Raw genomic sequence first — 20,717 nt, 5'->3', positions numbered from 1 at the left:
CTTTTCTTTTTTTTTTTTTAGTATCAGTAGTATCTTTTTTTGTATGTAAAAATACTGTACAGAGGGGTTACTATTACATGGGCAAGATAATGAGTACATTTCTTACCACCAGCTAACTTTTCTAAAGTGTGTGAGACTCTCCTTTCCCAATAACCACCTGAAAGCTGGAAGAAAAGCTGTGGCTCAAGTGGTAGAGTTGCTAGCCTTGAATGAAAAAAGTGAGGGACAGAGCCCGGGTCCTGAGTTCAAGCCCTAGTACCAAGATGTGCCCATGCACACACACACAGAGGAAGGTAGTAATGATGAGCTGAGCTGGAACTGGGGGCAGTCCAGAGGCACAGTCATAGTAAACTCTCGACACACAAGTTATTTCTCCCCAACTCCTTCTTGGGCTGAGGAGTATGGGCCATGGCAGTAAGTCCCATGGAACCTGCACTTCCATGTAAGCATAGGGTACAGGACCAAGGGAAGAACACGATGGATGCTGGTTTATACTCAGTGCATGATTGCAGACCTTCATCTGCCACTTAACACTGGTGAGCAAAGCAGGGATCTGAGACCTGGGACTTCTGGGATAACCATTACTACAAGTAGCAACCGGCCAGCTGTGGATTCCTGAGCCTACAAGTCTTTCATAAGCCCAACTCAACACCGACTCAAGGTGTGCCTGACAAATTTGCCCCCGTGAGTAAGCATTACATGCTGTGCCATCTAGCAGTCTTGCCCCTCCTGACCCAGAAACCTAGTCTGAAATATTGACTTACTGCTCAGATCCACACTGCACCCATGATAGATGCCATGCTGATGACCTGGCCAATGACTTGTGTGCCCTAAGGCTAGAAGATTCTCTGATACTTTGGCCCACTCTGTAGGCAAAGGCTCCCAAAGAGGCTGCTTTCAAGACTTGTAGGACACGTAGATATTGGGAGACCCTTAGCAGTCCACTGGAAATTACTCTGCCTAGATCCACAGAGTGAGGTTCAAGCAGGTCAGGTGGGCCTTGAACTGTGGGCCAGGGCACTGTCCCTTCAGCTCTTCAGCTTACCACTTGAGCCACAGTACCACTTCCAGTTTTCCTGTGGTTCATTGGAGATCAGAGTCTCCTGGACTTTCATGGCCAGGCTGGCTTTGAACCATGATCCTCAGATCTCAGCCTCCTGAGGAGCTAGGAGGATAGGCATGAGCCACCAGCACCCAACTAATTTGGACTTTCACCACAGTGGACTAGGAACTCCTGAAAGCTTTTCTTTATTTTTTATGTGCCAGTACTGGGGCTGGAACTTAGGGTTTGGGCTCTGGTCTCTTTAATTTTTGTTTCAAGGCTGGCACTCTACTACTTGAGCCACAGCTCCATTTCTGGCTTTTGGTAGTCCATCAGCAAGAATAGTCTCACTAACTTTCCTCCCTGAGCTGGCTTTGACCCACGACTTCTGATCTCAGTCTTTTCAGTTGCTAGGATTTACATGTTTTGAGCCACCACTGGCATTGGGCTAGAAGCTTTTCTTTTCTTTTCTTTTTTTTGGGGGGGTCTGATTGTGGGGCCTGAACTCTGGTCCTGGGTGCTATCCCTCAGCTCTTCAGCTCAAGGCTAGGGCTCTACCACTTGATTCACAGCACCATTTCTGGGCTTTTTTTCTTTTTGCTTATGTGGTGCTGAGGAATCGAACCCAGGGCCTCAGGCATGCAAGGCAAGCACTCTACCACTGAGCCACCTTCCCAGCTCCTAGAAGCTTTTTTTAAGCAAGTGTTGTTCCCTGCATTTTCCTTGACTCCTCCATGTAAAGGAGGACTGAGGATCAGGAGCTGTGAAAAATAGGCTTCCAGCCACAGGAAATGGCTGGGGTCCATGGTGCAAAGCCAAACTAATCTTCCCCTGGGACCCATTCTGGGACCTCCATCCTCTGTCCTCCCAGTGACTCAAGTACAAACCTTGACCCAGCCTTGAATGTCCTGCCGGACAGGTCTGAAGCCACAGAACCTTCATTCCACCCACACCACCTATTCTACATCACACCTCAGGAAACTTTGTGCATTGTTGTACTTTCTGCCTGCGGCTCTCTATCTTGTTCCACATCTTAGAACTACACTGGAATTTTGGCACTGGTTATATCACCTCCAGGAGCAAATCTTTCCTTCCCTTCTCTCTCTTTTTTTTAACATTGAGTTGCTAGAGATGGAACTTGTGCAGGCTGACTGGCAAATGCTCTGGCTTGGTGTGTGTGTGTGTGTGTGTGTGTGTGTGTATGTGTGTGTGTGTGTGTGTGTGTGTGTGTGTGTGTGTGTGTGTGTGTGTGTGTGCATGTGTGTGCGTGTGCCAGTCCTGGGGTTTGATTTCATGGCCTGGATGCTATCCCTGAGGTTTTGTGCTCAAGGCTAAGCACTCTATTACTTGAACCACAGCTCTACTTCTGACTTTTGGGGTGTTTAATGGAAGAAAAGGGTCTCATATAGACTTTCCTGCTTGCAATTGTGATCCTCAGAACTCAGCCTCCTGAGTAGCTAAGATTACAGTGGTGAACCACCAGCAACTGTCCTCTACCCTACCTCTTACCTCTAGCCTTGGCTCTCCTATGAGTACCAGAAGAATATCTCACCAGGCTCACTTTTTCGCCAGTCTTGAGGCTTGAACGCAGAGTCTGGGCATGTTCCTGAGTTTCTTTTGGTCAAGGCTAGCACTCTTATCACTTAAGCCACGGTGCCACTTTTGGCTTTTTCTGTTTCTGTGATACTGAGGAATCAAACCCAGGGCTTCATGCGTGCTAGGTAAGCACTCTACCACTAAGCCCAAGGCTCATTTCTGACAGGAACTATGAGGGTGGGATTTATTGGCTTCCCCCTTTTGGTGCAGAAATCGCTGGCTATTTCATATCTTTGCCAAGATTTGGGACCAGTCTTTGACTCAGCAATGAGGAATGGAGAATGAGGGATAGTCACCAGACCCCAGAGGAGTAGGCTCACATATTCTACAGAGAGATAGAAAATATGGAGCCAGAATCTTTCACAACTCCTATAGCCTAGGAACTGTGGTCTCCCTGGAGGCAGTGGCTGGCTGCTAGGTGTCCCAATGGGACATCTCAGCCGGAACATAAGGCACTTGTTGCACCACCCAGCAAAGCCGACAGGGCTTCAGTTATTAAATGGCAGGGAAGGATGCTTTGTTCAAGCTGCTGGCTCAGACTTAGGACTCTCTGAGGCCTTTCCCAGGTTGGTGGAGTGGACATGGGCAACCTGCTGGATGCCTATCATCCATACATCATCCATCCATACACAGAGACTTGGAATTATTGCTTCCTTTTGGGGGGGGCGGTGAGGCACGTCCAGGCTTGTACTATGAGCCTAGGCACTGTCCCTGATCTCCTTTTGCTCAAGGATAGCACTATGCCCTTGAGCCACAGGCCCACTCATGATTATTTTTTCCCCTATGATTTCTTAGAAACAAGAGTGTTGTGGACTTTCCTGCCCTGGATGAATTCAAATTGGCATTCTCTACATCTCAGCCTCAGGAGTAGTTAGGTTCATAGGCAGGAGCGACTGACACCTGGCTTTCTTTTCTTCTTGTTGTTCTTTTTTTTCAATCGTGACAATCTGAAATCTTCACGGTGTCATTCCAATGGTTTGCATTCAAAGTAATCTACCCAGGCCTGGAATTCGAATGCTATGACTACCACCCACAAATGGAGGGACATCCTGATGAACTGATTCCTGTTCATGTGAATGCTAATGGAATGTAATAAAAGTAATAATTAAATTTGCAGTTAATTCATGATTCTATTTTAGAATGCCACACAAAAATTATTGGATTTATATCTTCATTCTAGCACCATGGTATGATTAAGGATATTGACTAATTTTTAATTAATGCTTTTATAAGTATTCAACCATGATACTTCATTAAATGGAGTCATAATTTAGTAACTAATAATTGGTAATTATGTATATATATAATTTAATAATATCCTCACATTGTTTCTTTGTATGTGTGTGTGTATATATACATGTATACACATATAAATGCAGGTATATATGAATGTATACATATATATATATATATATATAATATCAATCTACACATCTATTTATTGGGCACTACTGTGGCTTGATTACAGGTGCTCAGAATTTCCTGGATTCTCAGTTTGGTGGAGGCTGGTGTGCTAAGACTGTTCCCCATTTATGGATTCGGCATTGTAGGTGAGTTGAAATCCCAGCATGGCCAAAAATTTATTTGTGGAATAAGAAGCCAATTTGACACATTGTTTTCCTTCTCTGTGAAATTCCTGGGTCTCAATATGATGTATAAACCATATGCAAATATGTCCTCTGAAATATGATGTAATAAAAGAAATGTTATATGTGTAATAATGCTAAATAAATAAGGGTAATAAATGTCATATGCAGTAGAACCCATGTATGCTGGTCTGAATTTCTTTTTTTTTTGCCAGTCATGGTGCCTGAACACTGGGCCTGGGCATTGTCCCACAGCTCTTCAGCTCAAGGTGAGTGCTCTACCACTTGAGCTTCAGTGCCACTTCTAGCTTTTTCTGCTTATGTGGTGCTGAGGAATTGGACCCAGGGCCTCATGCATGCAAGGCAAGCACTCTACCACTGAGCCACCTTCCCAGCCCCATGAATTTCTTGTCTTCAAGGATGGTGAGCTTTCCCCTTCACACACAGTGTCACAGAGTCACCCAGACCCTGAGTTCAAATCCCAGGCCTGCTACAAAAATAGTGCAATTTCCTAGCCATGGTCTTATTGTTATTATTACATGTTTTTGGCCTAGCACAGGGCTTGAACTCAGGTCTTCACATCTCTGCCACAGCTGATCATTAGATCCTATGACCCTACTTGAAATTTCGGAGCTGGCAAAAATAAAAATAAAAAGGAGAAGGATAAAACTGAGAAGTTCAAGAAGGTGGTTTTACTTTTTTTTTCCTTTGTATTGTGACCATCCTGGGTCTAACTGACAAGCCCCAGAATGTGTACATGACATTGCATTGCTAATGTTTGGTGGGCTATTAGGGAAGCAATAGCTGAAATAAGCAACTTAGACCTGGAGGTCGAATCTTAGAACGGCCACTAATGAATGGTGGGTGGTTCTAAGAAATGCATTCTGATATACATCCATACAAATGGAATGTTATAAAATTAACATTTAAATTAGTAGTTAGTATATTATTATATTCTAAAATTATACACAACAATTATTCTAGATTGACTAATTTTCAATTAATACTCTATTATGTATTCAATCATGATACTTAAAAAAGGAAGGAATAATTTAATTGCCAATAATTGGTAGTAATATTATATATGCAGTTTCATAATATATAGATATCTCTTTTGTTTTATACATATACATCTATCTATCTATCTATCTATCTATCTATCTATCTATCTATCTATCTATCTATCTATCTCTATCTACCAATCTACACATTTACCTGTTTATACACTTGTCACTCCTGGGGCTCAGTGATAGAGTCCCCACCGAGTATGTACAAAGCCCTGGATTCCATTCCTCACTACAAGTTGCACAGAAAAATCCAGAAGTCATGTTGATGCTCAAGCAGTCGAGTACTAGTTTTGAGCATAAAAGTTTAGGGACTGTGTCTTGACACTTACTCAAGATGCACTTACTCAACTGCCAAAAACTTAAGTAATCCTGGTGGAAGAAGACAAATGTCCAATTTGTCTTCCTTATCAGTGAAAGTCCTGGGTCTTAGGAATGAGGTATAGTACATTGGCAAATCTATGTCCTATGTAATAAGATGTAAAAAAGGTTATGTATGTAATCATACTCACTAAAATACATAAGAAATAAAGAAAACACAAAATAAAATGAGTAACCACACTAACTGTAATATGCAGTAAATGTGTATGTAAATATGAAGCCTGTATTTAAAATGCATACGATTATTATTTTTGCAAGAGCTAGGACTTGAATTCAGGCCCTGGGAACAGGCCTGACTTTCTTGTCTACCAGCACGGTGAGCTTCCCCTTCTCCCACAGTGCTGTAGATGTACCTAGGCACTGAGATCAAATCCCAGGACTGGCAGAAAAAAGGGCATGAATTCCAAGCCAAGCAGCCTCATAATTTTTAAAATATTTTAATGTGTTTATTTATTTATTTATTTATTTATTTATTTATTTATTTATTTATTTATTTATTTATTTATTTATTTATTTATTTATTTTTATTTTGTCAAGCACAGAGCTTGAATTCAGGGCATGGCAACTCTGACGCAACTTCAATCGCTCCAGGCTGGGGTGCAGCCACTGGACCCACAGCCAAACCTGAGTTCCTGGGGCCCAAATACTGATAGGAATAATAAATAATTAAAACAACACAGAAACAAAAAAGAAAAACCGGCAACTTGCAGATGGCTGCCGGTTTTACATTTGTTTTCGTTGCAAGGTGACCTTCCTGTGTCTGAGTGACATGGCTGAAAAGTGTTGGAAACCTGGCATTGCTGAAGGCTGGAGGGCTACCAGGGAAGACATAGGAGAACACAGCAACATAGGCCCTGGGTTCAAAGCTTGGTAATGACCCCTACAATTGGTGGGAGATCCTAAAAGTCTTGTTCCTATTCATAGGAATACCGATGGAAGGTTATGAATGTCAAGGTTGAATAAGTTGTTCCTGAATGATGCTACTATAAAATTAGAGTGATTTTAGGAGGCCGATGGATTTTCATGAATATTTTTGACACGTTAAAAGAATACTATTAATTACATGGACGCAATAGTTTCGGTACAGTGGTTGATTTAATTAATAATTCATTAAGATGAAAACAATAATATAAATTACATGGAGGCATTAAAAATACCCAAATATTGGTAGGAATGTAGCCTATTTAACTGAATAATGTATAGACATCTCTGGCACTCTATAAAGATCTATATTTATTTGTGTACTACCATCTGCATGTCAATCTTATTTTGTCAACCTCTGGGGCTCTATCTCAGGTGCTGGAAACTGCTTGTCAGCTCAATATGCCCCAGGCTGGCATACTGACACTCACCCATTCATGAATTGGGCCCTGTAGGTTGTGAGTTCAGATGCCAGCACTCACAAAAATTGATTCATAGAGTAAGAAACCCTTGGTGACACAGGTTTTCCTTTGCTGTGAAAGTCCTGGATGTCAGGTGTGAAGTTTGATACATAGGCAAATCTATCCTATGTAATAAATGTAATAAATAGTTCATGTGTAAGAACAGTCAAGAAAATAAATGGTAAATAAATGAATAAAACAAAAAAATGAATAGCTACACTAAGCACAATATGGAGTCAATATATGGGGCTCAATCTCAGGGCCTGGGAACAACCTGGCAGCTGAATTGGCTAAAGGCTGCTGTGCTGGCAGCCACACATAAATGAATTGAGCCTTCTAGGCCCTGAGTTTAGATCCCAGCACTGCCAAAAATGTAATCATAGAGTGGGAAGCCGAGTGTGACACATGATTTTCTTTTCTTTGAAAATGCTCAGTGTCAGGTAGGATGTATAATTTAGATGCAAATCAATATGCTATGTAAGTAGAATGTCACAAAGGTAAAAAAAAAGTCATAGGTAGAAGAATTGTCACTATAATAAATGATAAACAGATTAAATTAATAATGAATCATTCTAGGATAAAATTAGATGTGGTAATTATAGGATGTGGATTAAGTTTAATTAATATTTTATTAAGTATTAACAGAATAAAAATTGCATGGAGACAGAAATACCTAATAAATGGTAGTAGCACATGATGCATAATTTAATAATATATAGACATCTGTCTCTTTCTATAAGATATTTAATTATATGTATGGATGTATGTACATATATGATAAACAATAACAGGATATTGAGTGTTAATTAATGCTTTATTAATTGTTAGCTGGAACACATCATTAACTGGAGATATAATTTAATACCTAATAATTGATAACAACATTATCTATAATGTAATAATATAGACATCTCTCTTTTGTCTATATAATATTTATATACAACAATCTATTTATACATCCTTTACTCCTGAGGCTCAGTGATTGAGTGCTCCCCTAGTAAGCATGAAGCCCTGGGTTCAATTCCTCAATGCCACATAAGCAGAAAACCTGGAAGTTCTGCTGTCTTTCAACCAATTGAGTGCTAGCCTTGAGCACAAATGCTTAGGGACAGTGTCTAAGCCCTTACTCAAGCCACCTTACACTGCCACCAAAAAAAGGTAGAATGTTCTAATTGCAATTATAGAAGGACAGGACTTCAAATACCACATCACAGAACAATCTAGGAGTCTGGCACTGACAGTTGCCACCTAACCTGACGTAGGCACATGTAAACAGCTGCAACCCAACTCCACAAAAGCAGATGCTGCTGGCTTACCCCCATCGTCCTGGCTGCTTGGGAGCTTTAAAACCAAGCCCTGGTAGGAAGTTTGTGAGACTCTTGGAGATGTGGCTCTAAGTAATAGAGCCTTAGCCTTGAGCAAATGTTATTAGAACAGTATCCCCATGCGTTCAGTTCAAGCCCTATAGATAGCCTGCCCCCCCCAAAACCACCCCACTAAACCATTAGATGTGAACTTGTGTGATTTGTGAAATGTTCCTCAAAGAATGGTGATACTGATGAAAGCAACCTCATTCTAATGACAGCTTGTGGAATAGAGCTGTGTGCTGTGTCCTGCATTGGGTGCTGGGTGCTAAGTCTTCACAGGATGTTGTATGCTGAGTCCTTCAAAGAGTGCCATCTGCTCTGTCCTTCACAGAGTGCATTCTTTCATATGGTCCTTGTAAGAGCTACACAACTGAGATGATTATGCAGACAAGAATATGGAGATGCAGATATGTCCCCATGGCAGGGACAAAATTATATATTACTGAAGAGTGGGTGAGTTGTTTACTGCAGACAATTGTTTCGTTTAGTTTTTTCTCAGTCATGAACCTTGAACTCGCGGCATAGGCACTGACCCTTACCTCTTTGGCACATGGCTAGCACTCTACCACGTGGAGCCAAGGACCCCCTTGCAGTAGAATGTCACAGCCTAGGGGTCTATAGATGATGTCTGTCAGCCTGCCTTCTCAGGAAGCTGAGATCTGAGGATCTGGCTTCCAAACTATGCCAGACACAAAAGGTCCCATGAGACTATTATCTCCAATTCACCAATAAGAAACCTGAAGTGGAAGGTGGATGCTTGTCACTCATGCTTGTCATCCTAGACCCACAGGAGGATGAGATCTGAGGATCATGGTTCAAAGCTAGCCTGGGCAGAAAAGTCTTTGAGCCATTTAGCTCCAATGATTCATGAGAAAACTTGAAACGGTGCTTTGGCTCAAGTGGTAGAGCACAAGACTTGAGGTACAGCACCCAGGCCCAGACTTCAACTGCTACAACCAACAACACCAAAAGAGAAACAAAATAACAAACCTGAAGAAGAGGGCTGGGAATGTACCTAGGGGTAGAGTGCTTCGCATCTATGAAACTATGGACTTGATTTCTCAGGTACACATCACTAGAAAAAAGCCTGAAGTGTTTCTGTGGTTCAATTGGGAGAGGGCTATACTTGTGCAAGAGGAATTAGGTACAATGCTCAGTTTCTGAGTTCAAGCTCCAGGACTGGTGTATGTCTGCATGCGCCCCCGCACACACACACACACACACACACACATACACACACACACCAGAAGTAAAGCTGTGACACAAAATGGTAAAGCACTGGGCTCCTGCACTGAGCTTATGGTCAGCACCCAGGCCCTGTGTTCAAGCCCAAAACTTTGCCACGCAGGGCTCAGCTAGCAGATGTCAAAGTTTCAAAAACTAATGTGCTTCAGCAGCCCTAGATGACAGGAAGCATGGTGATATCAGACATGTGCTTGGATTTCCAAAGCTTCCGGAAAACTAGCAGAGGCATCATAGGCCCATCATCATCCTCAATGGAACATTTCTTGAGTTAAGTGTCCTAGTTGTCTGCCATAAGGACTCCTGAATTATATTGAGCACTGTATCTGAACACCAGAATATAGTCTTACAAAGACAAGATAAGTGCTGGGAACTTGGCCTGCCACAGGAGGTGGCACAAATGAAGGCTTCCTGTCCAAATGGAGCACTGGGGAGAGAGATAGCTTGGGGTAAAAAGAAGCCTTTTTGTCCTGACCTTCAGAACCCATCCACATTCATCCTCACTAATTGGCCCATATGGAGTTGTTTGTTACACAGCTGTACAGGACTGAGGCCTTTTGTCTGCCTGTCCAGACAATGAGAGAGACTTCTTCCAGCAGGCATGGGAGGCAGAGGAACCCTCCGGCTGCACTGGGAACTGTGAGGGGCGTCCAGGAACATGCACTGTCATGAAAGCAGTCTCTGTGTTATGAAATCATTGTATTGAAAACAAATTTTCTAGCTTGGTGCCTTTCATCATAGCTACTAGGGAGCTTCGCCTATAGGAATAAATCCACACATACAGAAACACATGGAAGCAGGTCCTGGGGTTGAACTGTGAGCATAGTTGTTGTCCCTGAGTTACTTTTGCTCAAGAGTAGTGCATTAACCTTGAGCCACAGCCCCACTTCTGGGTTTTCTGTGATATCTTAGAAATAACAGTGTCATGGACTTTCCTATGCTTGCTGGATTCAAACTCAGATTCTATACATCTCAGCCTCCTGAGGAGCTAGGATTACAGTCAGCAGCCACTGGCACCTGCCTTTCTTTTCTTCTTCCTTTTTTTAAATTTGGACAAAATGACTACTTAACAGCATCATTCCAATGCTTTGAATTTATAAGTAAACCACCCAATGTTCTTTATAGGTACTTTCTCTGAGAATGATTTTCTCTCATCTTCTCCTCTGGTCACAGGTTTAAAGCCAAAAGTGAGAAATGAGTGTCACATGATATTGGCAGAAAATGTCCACAGGACATGCCAGTTCAGTCACTTAGCCTTGAGCTGCAGTGAATTTACTGTCTCAGGACAAGAGGACCAAAAGCTGGAATGATCCTCATGCTGTCTGCATTGCTCCATAGGCCTATGAAATTATCTAATAATTATGAGTGTTTTGTGTCTCCAACCTTAATTATCTAGAACACACTAGAAGCATCATCATGTTTCCGTTGTTCTGTAGTACCTATGGAGATTTTGACTAAGGGTTTGGTTGGAGCAGATCCTCCATGAATCCTGAGGAAAGCCACTTGAAGTCTCCTCAGGAGATCTCTGTTCAAAGCCCGCTCGAGCAGGAAAGTCTGTGAGACTCTTATTTCCAATAAACCACCAGAAAACCAGAAGTGTTTCAGTGGCCCAGAGGGTAGAGCTCCAGCTTTGAGAAAGAAAGCCGAGCAGGAGATACAAGCCATACAAATCAGGAAAGCCTGGCAAGCGCTTATGTCTAATTAATGTAGAGATTGCTGGAAGTGGAGCTGTGGCAGTGGGAGAGTCTCAGCCTTGAGCAAAACAGCTGAGGAACACATAGGGCCCTGAGTTGAAGCCCTGGGATTGCCATGAAAAAAATTTAAAAAGAGAAGGCCAAGTTCATGTATGAGTGTCCTACCTACTTATGTGTGTATATTACCTCCCTGAGTGAAAAGAGATTGTATGCAATGCTTCTACTTTCATGTACAGATTTATTTTTCAGATAGGCTTGTTGCACATACTGCATCATTTTCTCCTTTTCAGACCCATGGCTTTTCTCTTCCAGATTTCCAGGACAGTGTCCTTACATGATGCACACATAAGGTCTCAGTAGCTTTTATTTACATTTTATTATAAGACCGAGGCAGGAACAGTCACAAATCAGGCAAGGGAAGGGATCAGGGTTTTTGAAATAACCAGTATTCAGAAAATAAAACTTGGGGGATGTAAAATGGTAGCATACTTAGGTAGAAACTACCATTAAGAAAAAGATGAGAAGGCTGGGAATGTGGATTAGTGAGAGAGTTCTTGCCTAGCATGGAAGAAACCCTGGGTTTGATCCCTCTGTAGCACATGCACAGAAAAAGCCAGAATTGGTGCTGTGGCTCAAGTAGTAGAGTGCTAGAGACAGTGCCCAGGCCTTGAGTTCAACTCAAGTACAAGTAACTTCTCATCACAAAGGGAAATCGAGGAAGCTCTTGAACATCTGCCCTTTCAGAAGTGGAAGTCAGAGTGTCATAGACATTTCTGCCCTGGCTGGCTTCACCCTGTGATCCTCAGACCTCAGCCTCCTGAGCAAGGGAATGGGCCTTAGCTACTGGTGTTCTGCTAGGTCAGAAGTGTAATGACAGTGACAATACAAGTCAACTGCTTATCACAAAGGGCTTGGGGAACATATTAAGCCTTTCAACAATGGACCTTTCAGAACCCTGTAGGACACAAGGTTATAATGCTAGAGTCTGAGAGGCTGGGCATATGGATCTGCTAAACTTGAACCTTGAGCTCTGACTCCAATTCTGGTGTACATCATCGTTTATTTTCCAGAGAATGTTCTTCTAATTAGCAAATAGGAAAAGTACTTTGATTAACCCTCAATTTTTCCCATTGTGTGTCTCAAACTCAAGCTTGGGCACTGTCCCTGAGCCCTTCATCTCAAGGAAAACACTCTACCACTTGAGCCACAGCGCTAGTTGGGGTCATTTGGTGGTTCATTGGTGATCAGAGTCTAACAGGCTCTCCTTGCCTAAGCTGTCTTTGAACTCTGGTCTTCAGATCTCAGCCTCCTGAGAAGATAGGGTTCCAGGTGTGAGCCACTGGCATCTGGCCTATTGTTTTTGCCAGTGCTGGGGCTTTAACTTAGGGCCTGGGTACTGTCTCCGTGCTTCTTTTTCTCCAGGCTAGTGCCCTACCACTTGAGCACTCCACAGCTTCTGGCTTTTTCTGAGTATGTGGCACTGAGGATTCAAACCCAGGCATTCATGCATGCTGAGCGAGCTTTCTACCACTAAGCCACATTCCCAGTCCCACCCTTACAATTTTATCCCTCAACTTGCCTATCCTCAAGGAAAGGCTTCTGAGTATAAATCATCTAAAGAAATCCCTATATGAAGGTATTAAAGACAAACAAGACACAGCTCATATTTGGGAGAGACTAAACATGTGAAGGCTGTGACAAATTCTTCCATTTAATTTTGTATCATGTTTCAACACTTAATAAAGTATTAATGAAAAATGAGTCAACGTCCTAAATTATTGTGTACAATTTTATAATAGATGCTCAAAATATAATGAATATTATGTGTATAATAATACTAATACAATAAACAATAAGTAAATGAAAAAAATTGGAATTACAGAAATACAAATTCAATAATAAAAATCATAGTTTGTAATAAACATACACATGTAAAATGTAACATATATTACACATGTACATAAATATTATTTTCCATTATAGGGACTTAATTCAGAACCTGGGAACTGTACCTTGAATTTCTTTTCCTCAAGGACACTGAGCTTCCCCTTCATCTACCATGCAAAGGAGTTACCTGGATGGTGAGATCAAATCCCAGCAGTGGCAGTAATACTAACCCCAGTTCCAATACAGTGAGAATTACTTTTAATAGATGCAATTATGTTTATTCAGTTCCAAATGGAATATTTTAAAAGCAGCAGTGTATAATTTTGTATAGCTATTCAGACATCCTTCCCTTACCTGCAAAGTATTTATCTGAGCTCTAAGTTGTTTCCTTTTTTGTACATTTTTTGTTGTAAAAATATTGTATAGAATGCCGGGCGCTGGTGGCTAACGCCTGTAATCCTAGCTACAAAGGAGGCTGAGATCTGAGGATCGCGGTTCAAAGCCAGCCCGGGCAGGAGAGACCGTGAGACTCCTATCTCCAATAAACCACCAGAAAACCGGAAGTGGTGCTGTAGCTCAAGTGGTAGAGCACTTGCATTGAACTGAAGAGCTGAGGGACAGCACCCAGGCCCAGAGTTCAAGCCCCACACCGACCAAAAAAAAAAAATTGTATAGAGGGATTACAGTTACATGAGCAAAGTAATGAGTACATTTACTATTGAGCACTGTTGCCTCCTCCTTTGTTTTCCCCTTGCCATCCCTTCCCTCCCACCTCCACAGCTATCCCCCCAACCCCCAGGTGAGGTCAGTGACTTAATTTTTTGTTTTTGGCTAGGTACAGGATTTGAACTGAAGTAGTAGAAACTCTGCACCTTCCCTCACATTGCTACAGATTTACCAAGATCCTGAGTTCAAATCCCAGGCTAGTAAAGAAAACTGGCAGAAATTCCAAACCAGGGGGATTTTTTTCATTTTAGTTAATTAATTAATTTTTTTTTTAATTTATTCTTTTTTTTTTTTTTTGCCAATCATGGAGATTGAACTCAGGTTGTGGCAAATATACCTCAACTCTGATTGCCTTAGACTGGACTGCAGCCTCTCACCCATAGTCAATCCTGGGATCCTAGGCCCAGAGGGCTTGCAGGAAGAAAAATAAAAACTGGAACAGCACAAAAAATGGTGAACTGCAGAGGACTGGGGGTTTTACGTTATTCTTTTCTTTACAGGGTGACCATCCTGAGTGTGAATGGCATGGCTGCAAAGTGGAGCTGTACTGTTATTCCTGAAGGCTGGTGGGCCATCAGGGAAGCCATAGGCCAACCTGTCAACATAGGCCCTGGGTTAAAAATCTAAGTCCTGACACCTACCAATGGCTGGACAGCACAAGAGACTCATTCCTATGCATAGGAATACTGATTGAAAGAGTAGTTCCTGCATCAGTCTAGTCTAAAAGTGGATGTAATAATCCTAGGATGCTCATTGATTTTAATTGATAGTTTATTAAGCATGAAAAGAATAATATTACTTCAAAGGCAGTATAATAAATACCTAAGAGTTGGTAGGAATGTAGTAGGCATGATTCAGTCAGATAGATGGCTCTGGCACTCTATCAATATGTACTAATTGTATACCACCATCTGCCAATCCATTTATCACTGTTTTGGCCAATCCTGGGGCTCCATCTCAGTGCCTGGGAACCACCTCACAGCTTCATTGGCTAGAGGCTGCCGTGCTCACCCTTGCCCATTCATGAATTGGGCCTGCTAGGCCCCGAGTTCGGATCCCAGCACTGCCAAAAATTTAATCTTGGAGTAAGAAGCTGAGTGTGACACATGTTTTCCTTTTCTGAGAGAGTCCTGGGTGTCAGGCATTATAGTGAACACATCTACCAATCTAGATGCTAGGTGATAGGAAGTAAACAATGTAATAAACGGTATAGGGGTTAAAGAGTCAATAAAATAAATGGTAAATAAATGAATAAAACAAGAAATGAAATGAATAACCATACCAAACATGATATTGTCTGACTATATGGAAGTATAAATCCTGTCTTTAAAATGTAAATAAAATGCATATAAGGAGTATGTTTTGCACGACTGAGGCTTCAATTCAGGCCTAGAGAACAGGCCTGACTTTCTTGACTTCAAGTATGGTGTCATTCCCCTAGCCCGGCAGTGCTGCCTATTTACCCAGACCTTGAGTTCAAATCCCAGGCCTGGCAGAAAAAATGGCACTAATTGCAAAACAGGGAGATAACTAATTGTTTTTAAAATTTTTTAAATTGTTTTAATTTTTTAATTGTTTTAATTTAATTTTTTTGTTTGCTTTTGGTCATGCACGTGGCTTGAACTCAGATTGTGACAGCTCTGTCTCAGCTTCCATCACACTAGCCTGGGTTGCAGCTTCCAGAACTAAAGCCCATGCTGGAATCCTAAGACCTGATGTCTGACAGGAAAACAAAATGAAAATGACACTAAAACAATCCGCGAGCCGTACATGGTAGGCGGTTTCTTGGCTATGGTTCCTTGCACGGTGACCATCCTAGGTCTGAATGACATGGATGCCATGCACAGGTGACCTGTCATTGCTCAAGGCTCCCGGACTGTCAGGAAAGCCATAGGCCAACACTGCAACTCAGTCCCTGAGTTCAAATCCTGGTCCTGACACCTACCAATGGCAGGAGATCCCACGAGACTCCTGCCTGCGCTTAGAAATTCCGATGGAAGGGCTGGGAAAGTGGCTGAGTGGTAGGGTGCTTGCCTTGCATGCCTGAGGTCCTGGGATAGATTCCTCAGCACCACATAAGCAAAAAGAAAATAGCCAGAAGTGGCACTGTGGCTCAAGTGGTAGATCACTAGCCTTGAGCTGAAGACCTGAGGGACAGCGCCAAGGCCCAGAGTTCAAGCCCCATGACTGGACCAAAAAAAATTAAAAAAAAAAAAAAAGAAATTCCGATGGAATGGTATCCAACTCATGATTGAATAGTTTGTGCAGTGGTCTGCACTTAAATTAGACGCAATAATCCTAGGACGCTGATTGAACTTAATGAATGGTTAATTAGGCATGAAAAGAATAATACTCCTTCAATGGAGGCATAATAACTACCTAAGACTTGGTAGGAATGTAGCAGATGTCATTGAATGACTAGATACACGGCTCTGGCACTCTGTACTAATATGTATTTATTGGTGTACTACCACCTGCCTATCCATGTATGGCTCTTTTGGCCCGCCCTGGGGCTCAATCTCAGAGCAAGCCAAAAATTTCATCCTGGAGTAAGAAGCCAAGTGTGACACCTGTTTTCCTTTTCTGTGAGAATGCGGGGTGTCAGGCATGATGGAGAAGAAGTCTACAAATCTAAATGCTATGTGATAGCATGTAAACAATGTAATACATGGTTAGGTGTCCTCACAGTCAATAAAATAAACAGTAAATAAATGAATAAAACAAAAAGTACAATGAATAACCACACCAAACATGATATAGACTGAACACCTGTCTGGAAGTTCAATCCTATCTTTAAAATACATGTGAGGACTAGGATTTCCAGGGTTGGGGCCTGAATTCAGGCCTAGGGAAGAGGCCTGACTTTCTGATCTTCAAGCATAGAGAGCTTCCCCTTCATCCAGAGTGCAAGATTTACCCAGACCCTGAGTTCAAATCCCAGGCCTTGCAGACAAAAAATAGAACACATTTCAAGCCAGGGAGCTTCATTAGCATTTTTCATATTTTTTAAATTTCACTTGGTCTTTATTTGATACATTTTGACTTTATAACAAGAGAGTTTTTCAAAAAGTGGTTTAAACATTTACATTTCAGCATAGCACATTAGTGTTTCCATTTTCACCATCTGCCATGAAGAGTGAGAATGAAAATGAGTACATCATTCCTCCCTAGAGGGACAGTTGATGTTATTTCTATTTAGAGTTATTTCTATAACTATAAACTCTCTGCAATTGCATCATGTGAGTTTTCCTCAGTGCCTACCACAAAATACACTAGGAGAGTTCGCATACCACAAAACGTTGGGTTTCTGAATAAAAACTCACTTCTGTGAGGACAGTAGGTACTTGTAAGCATTTTGGGAATAAAGTGAATTGTAAAATGAAAAACAAAAACATTGGGACTGGGATGTAGCTCAGTAGTGGAGTACTTGCCTAAAGAGCATAAGACCGTGGAAGAAAAGGAAGGCAAGTTTCCTAAAGCTCAGAAGGTTAGAATTTTATGATCCATACGAACAAACTTCTTTCTTCTTCTTTTTTTTTTTTTTTTTTTTTTTGTCGGTGGAGGGGCATGAACTCTGGGCTTGGCTGCACAACTTCAGCTCTTCAACTCATGGCAAGTGCTTTACCACAGTGCCATTACCGTTTTTTTGGAGATAAGGGTCTCACGGACTTTCCTGCCCAGGCTTGTTTGAACTCCCATTCTCAGATCTCAGCCTCCTAAGTAGCTAGGATTATAGGCGTGAGCCAATGTCGCCTGGTTTATGAACAAAGTTATTAAAGACTGATTCTGAGGAAAGAAACTTGGAATACACTTTTAATATAAATAATTTATAAAGCCATGTTTAAGGCACTAATTCAGAAGTATTTATGCATTGGCTAGTTTCTTAGTTTATTTAAATATATATATATATATATATATGTATATAAATAAAGTTTTAATATATCTACATATATATTATTAAAACATAGCTTTGAAGTGTACCTAAATACATATATGCTCATGTAAAGTTATACAACTGCACAAGCTTGATTTTTTATTTTCAGTTTGTTGGTACCATAAATTAGGTGGGATGTGTGTACTGTTGTTTTTTTTCCTCTGTTTTTGGAGGATTTCTCTCTGCTTTCTTCCCCTACCCCCCTCTCTCTGCACTTGAATTCAGCTTGCTCTTTCTTGGCTTGATTGTTCATAGCTGATTTTCTACCACTTCAGCCATACCTGTAGCCTGCCTTTTTGCCAGTTAATTGGAGATGTCATCTCTCAGGCTTTTCTGCCTGGATTGGCTTTGAAACTTCATCTTCCAGTTCTCACCTCTTGAGTAGCTGGGATTACAGATGTGAGCCACTGGGGTGCCTAGGGATGAATTCGACTTTGGTTGGTGTATTCTTTCTGTTTTTCTAAGCATGGGATCATCTACTATAGAATTTCTGTGAATGTCCTGGGTCTGAAGTAAGATATATAATACATATGCTAATCTGTGTAGTTCTCATAAGATGTAATCAATTTAATACATGTTATAAGTGTAATAATAGTCAATATAAATAATGAATGAATGAATAGTGCAAAAAATAAAATAAATACACAGTAAAATAATATGCAGTAAACATAAATATGTAGATATTAATCATTATTTCAAATGTGGATGAATATTACTTTAACAGAGTTGCGGATTGAATTCTGGCCTAGGGAACAAGCCTGAATTGCTTGTCTTCAAAGATGGTGAGTTTCCCCATCCCCCAAAATGCATTAGATTTACCCAGACTCTCAGTTCAAATCCCAGGTCTGACAGGAAAAATAAAAGTTATGAATGCCAAGCTGGGGAGCTTCATTAGTATTTTTACAATTTTTTTTCATGGGGCTTGAGCTCTGGCCTTGGGCGCTGTCCCTGCACTCTTTAGCTCCAAGCGAGTGCACTACCGCTTGAGCCACAGCACCACTTCTGGTTTTCTAGTGCTTTATTGGAGATAAGAGTCTCATGGGCTTTACAGCCTGGTTGGATTGAACCACAATCCTCAGCCTCTTGAGTAGCTAGGATTACAGGTGTGAGCCACCGGCTCCCGGCTATTTCTAATATTTTAAAATTTTATTGATTGATTGATTGGTTGCCAATCACGGGGCTTGAACTGAGGTTGTGGCAACACTGCCTGAGATTCCATCACTCTAGACTGGGATGGTGCAGCCTCTGGACCCACAGCCGATCATGGGATGGTACACCTCGGGGGCTGACAGGAAAACAAAATGAAAACAGCACCTAAAAAAAAACCCGATCTGTGGATGGTCGGTGGTTTCTTGGTTTTCCTTCCTTACATGGTGATCATCCAGGTTCCAAATGACACGGATGCATTCTGTAGGTTACCTGGCACTGCTGAAAGCTGGCAGGCTGGCAGTGAAGCCATAGGCCAACCTGAACACCTAGGTCCTGAGTTTGAATCCCGGTCACGCCACTTACAAAGTGCTAGGGAGCCTATGAAACTATTGCCTGTCCATAGGAGCACCAGAGGAAGGTGAACAATGTCAAGGTTCCATGAGTAGTTCATCAATCAGTCTAGCAGAAAATTAGACCCACTAATCACAGGACACCGACTGATTTTAATTCATAGTTTATTATGCACTAAAAGAATACTATTAATTAAATGGAGTCCTCACTAAAGACCTGAGAACCCTTAGGAGCGTAGTATGTGTCATTGAACACTAAATAGACATTTCTGGCAGTATGTAAATATCTAAATTTATATTTATTTGTATACCATCATTTGCATAGAACATTTTTGTTATTTTGGCCAAACCTGGAACTCGATCCCAGGTCTTGAGATCCACTTGGCACCTGCATGGGCTAGATGCTGCTGTGCTGACACTCACCCCTTCATGAATTGGGCCTCCTAGTTCCTCAGTCAAGGTCCCATCATTGCCAAAGTTTCTTCCTGGTGTAAGATTCCATGTGTGACACCTGTTTTCCTTTTCTGTGCAAGTGCTGGGTATCTGGTATGATGTACATGTTATGTATGTAAAGCTATATGCCATGGAATATATTGGAACAAATGTAATAAATGTGATAGGTGTACTCACAGTCCATAATATAAATGCTAAATCAATCAATCAATAATAATAAAATATAATGAATCACTCCAACAAACATGAATATAGAGATATAACTCAAATATTTAAAATGTCTATAAATGTTATGTTTTTCAGTACTGGTGCTTGAATTCAGGTCTAGAGAAGAGTTGAAAAGTTCATGCAGGATTTACATAGGAAATGATAGGCAAGATCTTAATTAAGACTGGCTGAAGTGTGACAATAATTACATTCAGGAAATCAAAGCATTGGGAAAGATCCAAGAATCGGTAGTAACATGGAAGATAGGATTCCAACACAGCTCACCACATCTCCTACTCTATACAAACAGGCCTTCATTAGCATATTTATTTCAGCTTATGTATGGATGAATACGGTGCTCCACCCCTACCACAGGGCTAGATCTCAGGTCCTGGGTATGGCCTAGCTCCTTAGTGGCTCACAAGAGGTTGTGCTCATGTGGACCCCTTTGGCAGTTGGTTCTGATAGGCCCTGAGTTAAACTTCCAGCACTGCCAAATGGTTTATCCTGATGTGACATGCCAAACCTTGCAGATGTTTTCCTATCCTATGCAAGTCCTGGGTCACAGATAGGATCTAGAAAGCATAGACAACTCTATACCCATGGGAATGGGTTGCCATCCATATCAGCACAGTTATATCTGTCATCAAAATCAAT

The sequence above is a fragment of the Dipodomys merriami genome, unplaced genomic scaffold (assembly GCF_024711535.1).
Source record: "Dipodomys merriami isolate MVZ:Mamm:240054 unplaced genomic scaffold, mDipMer1.0.p SCAF_159, whole genome shotgun sequence".
NCBI lineage: Eukaryota > Metazoa > Chordata > Mammalia > Rodentia > Heteromyidae > Dipodomys > Dipodomys merriami.
Note: the sequence above shows the minus strand (reverse complement) of the source record.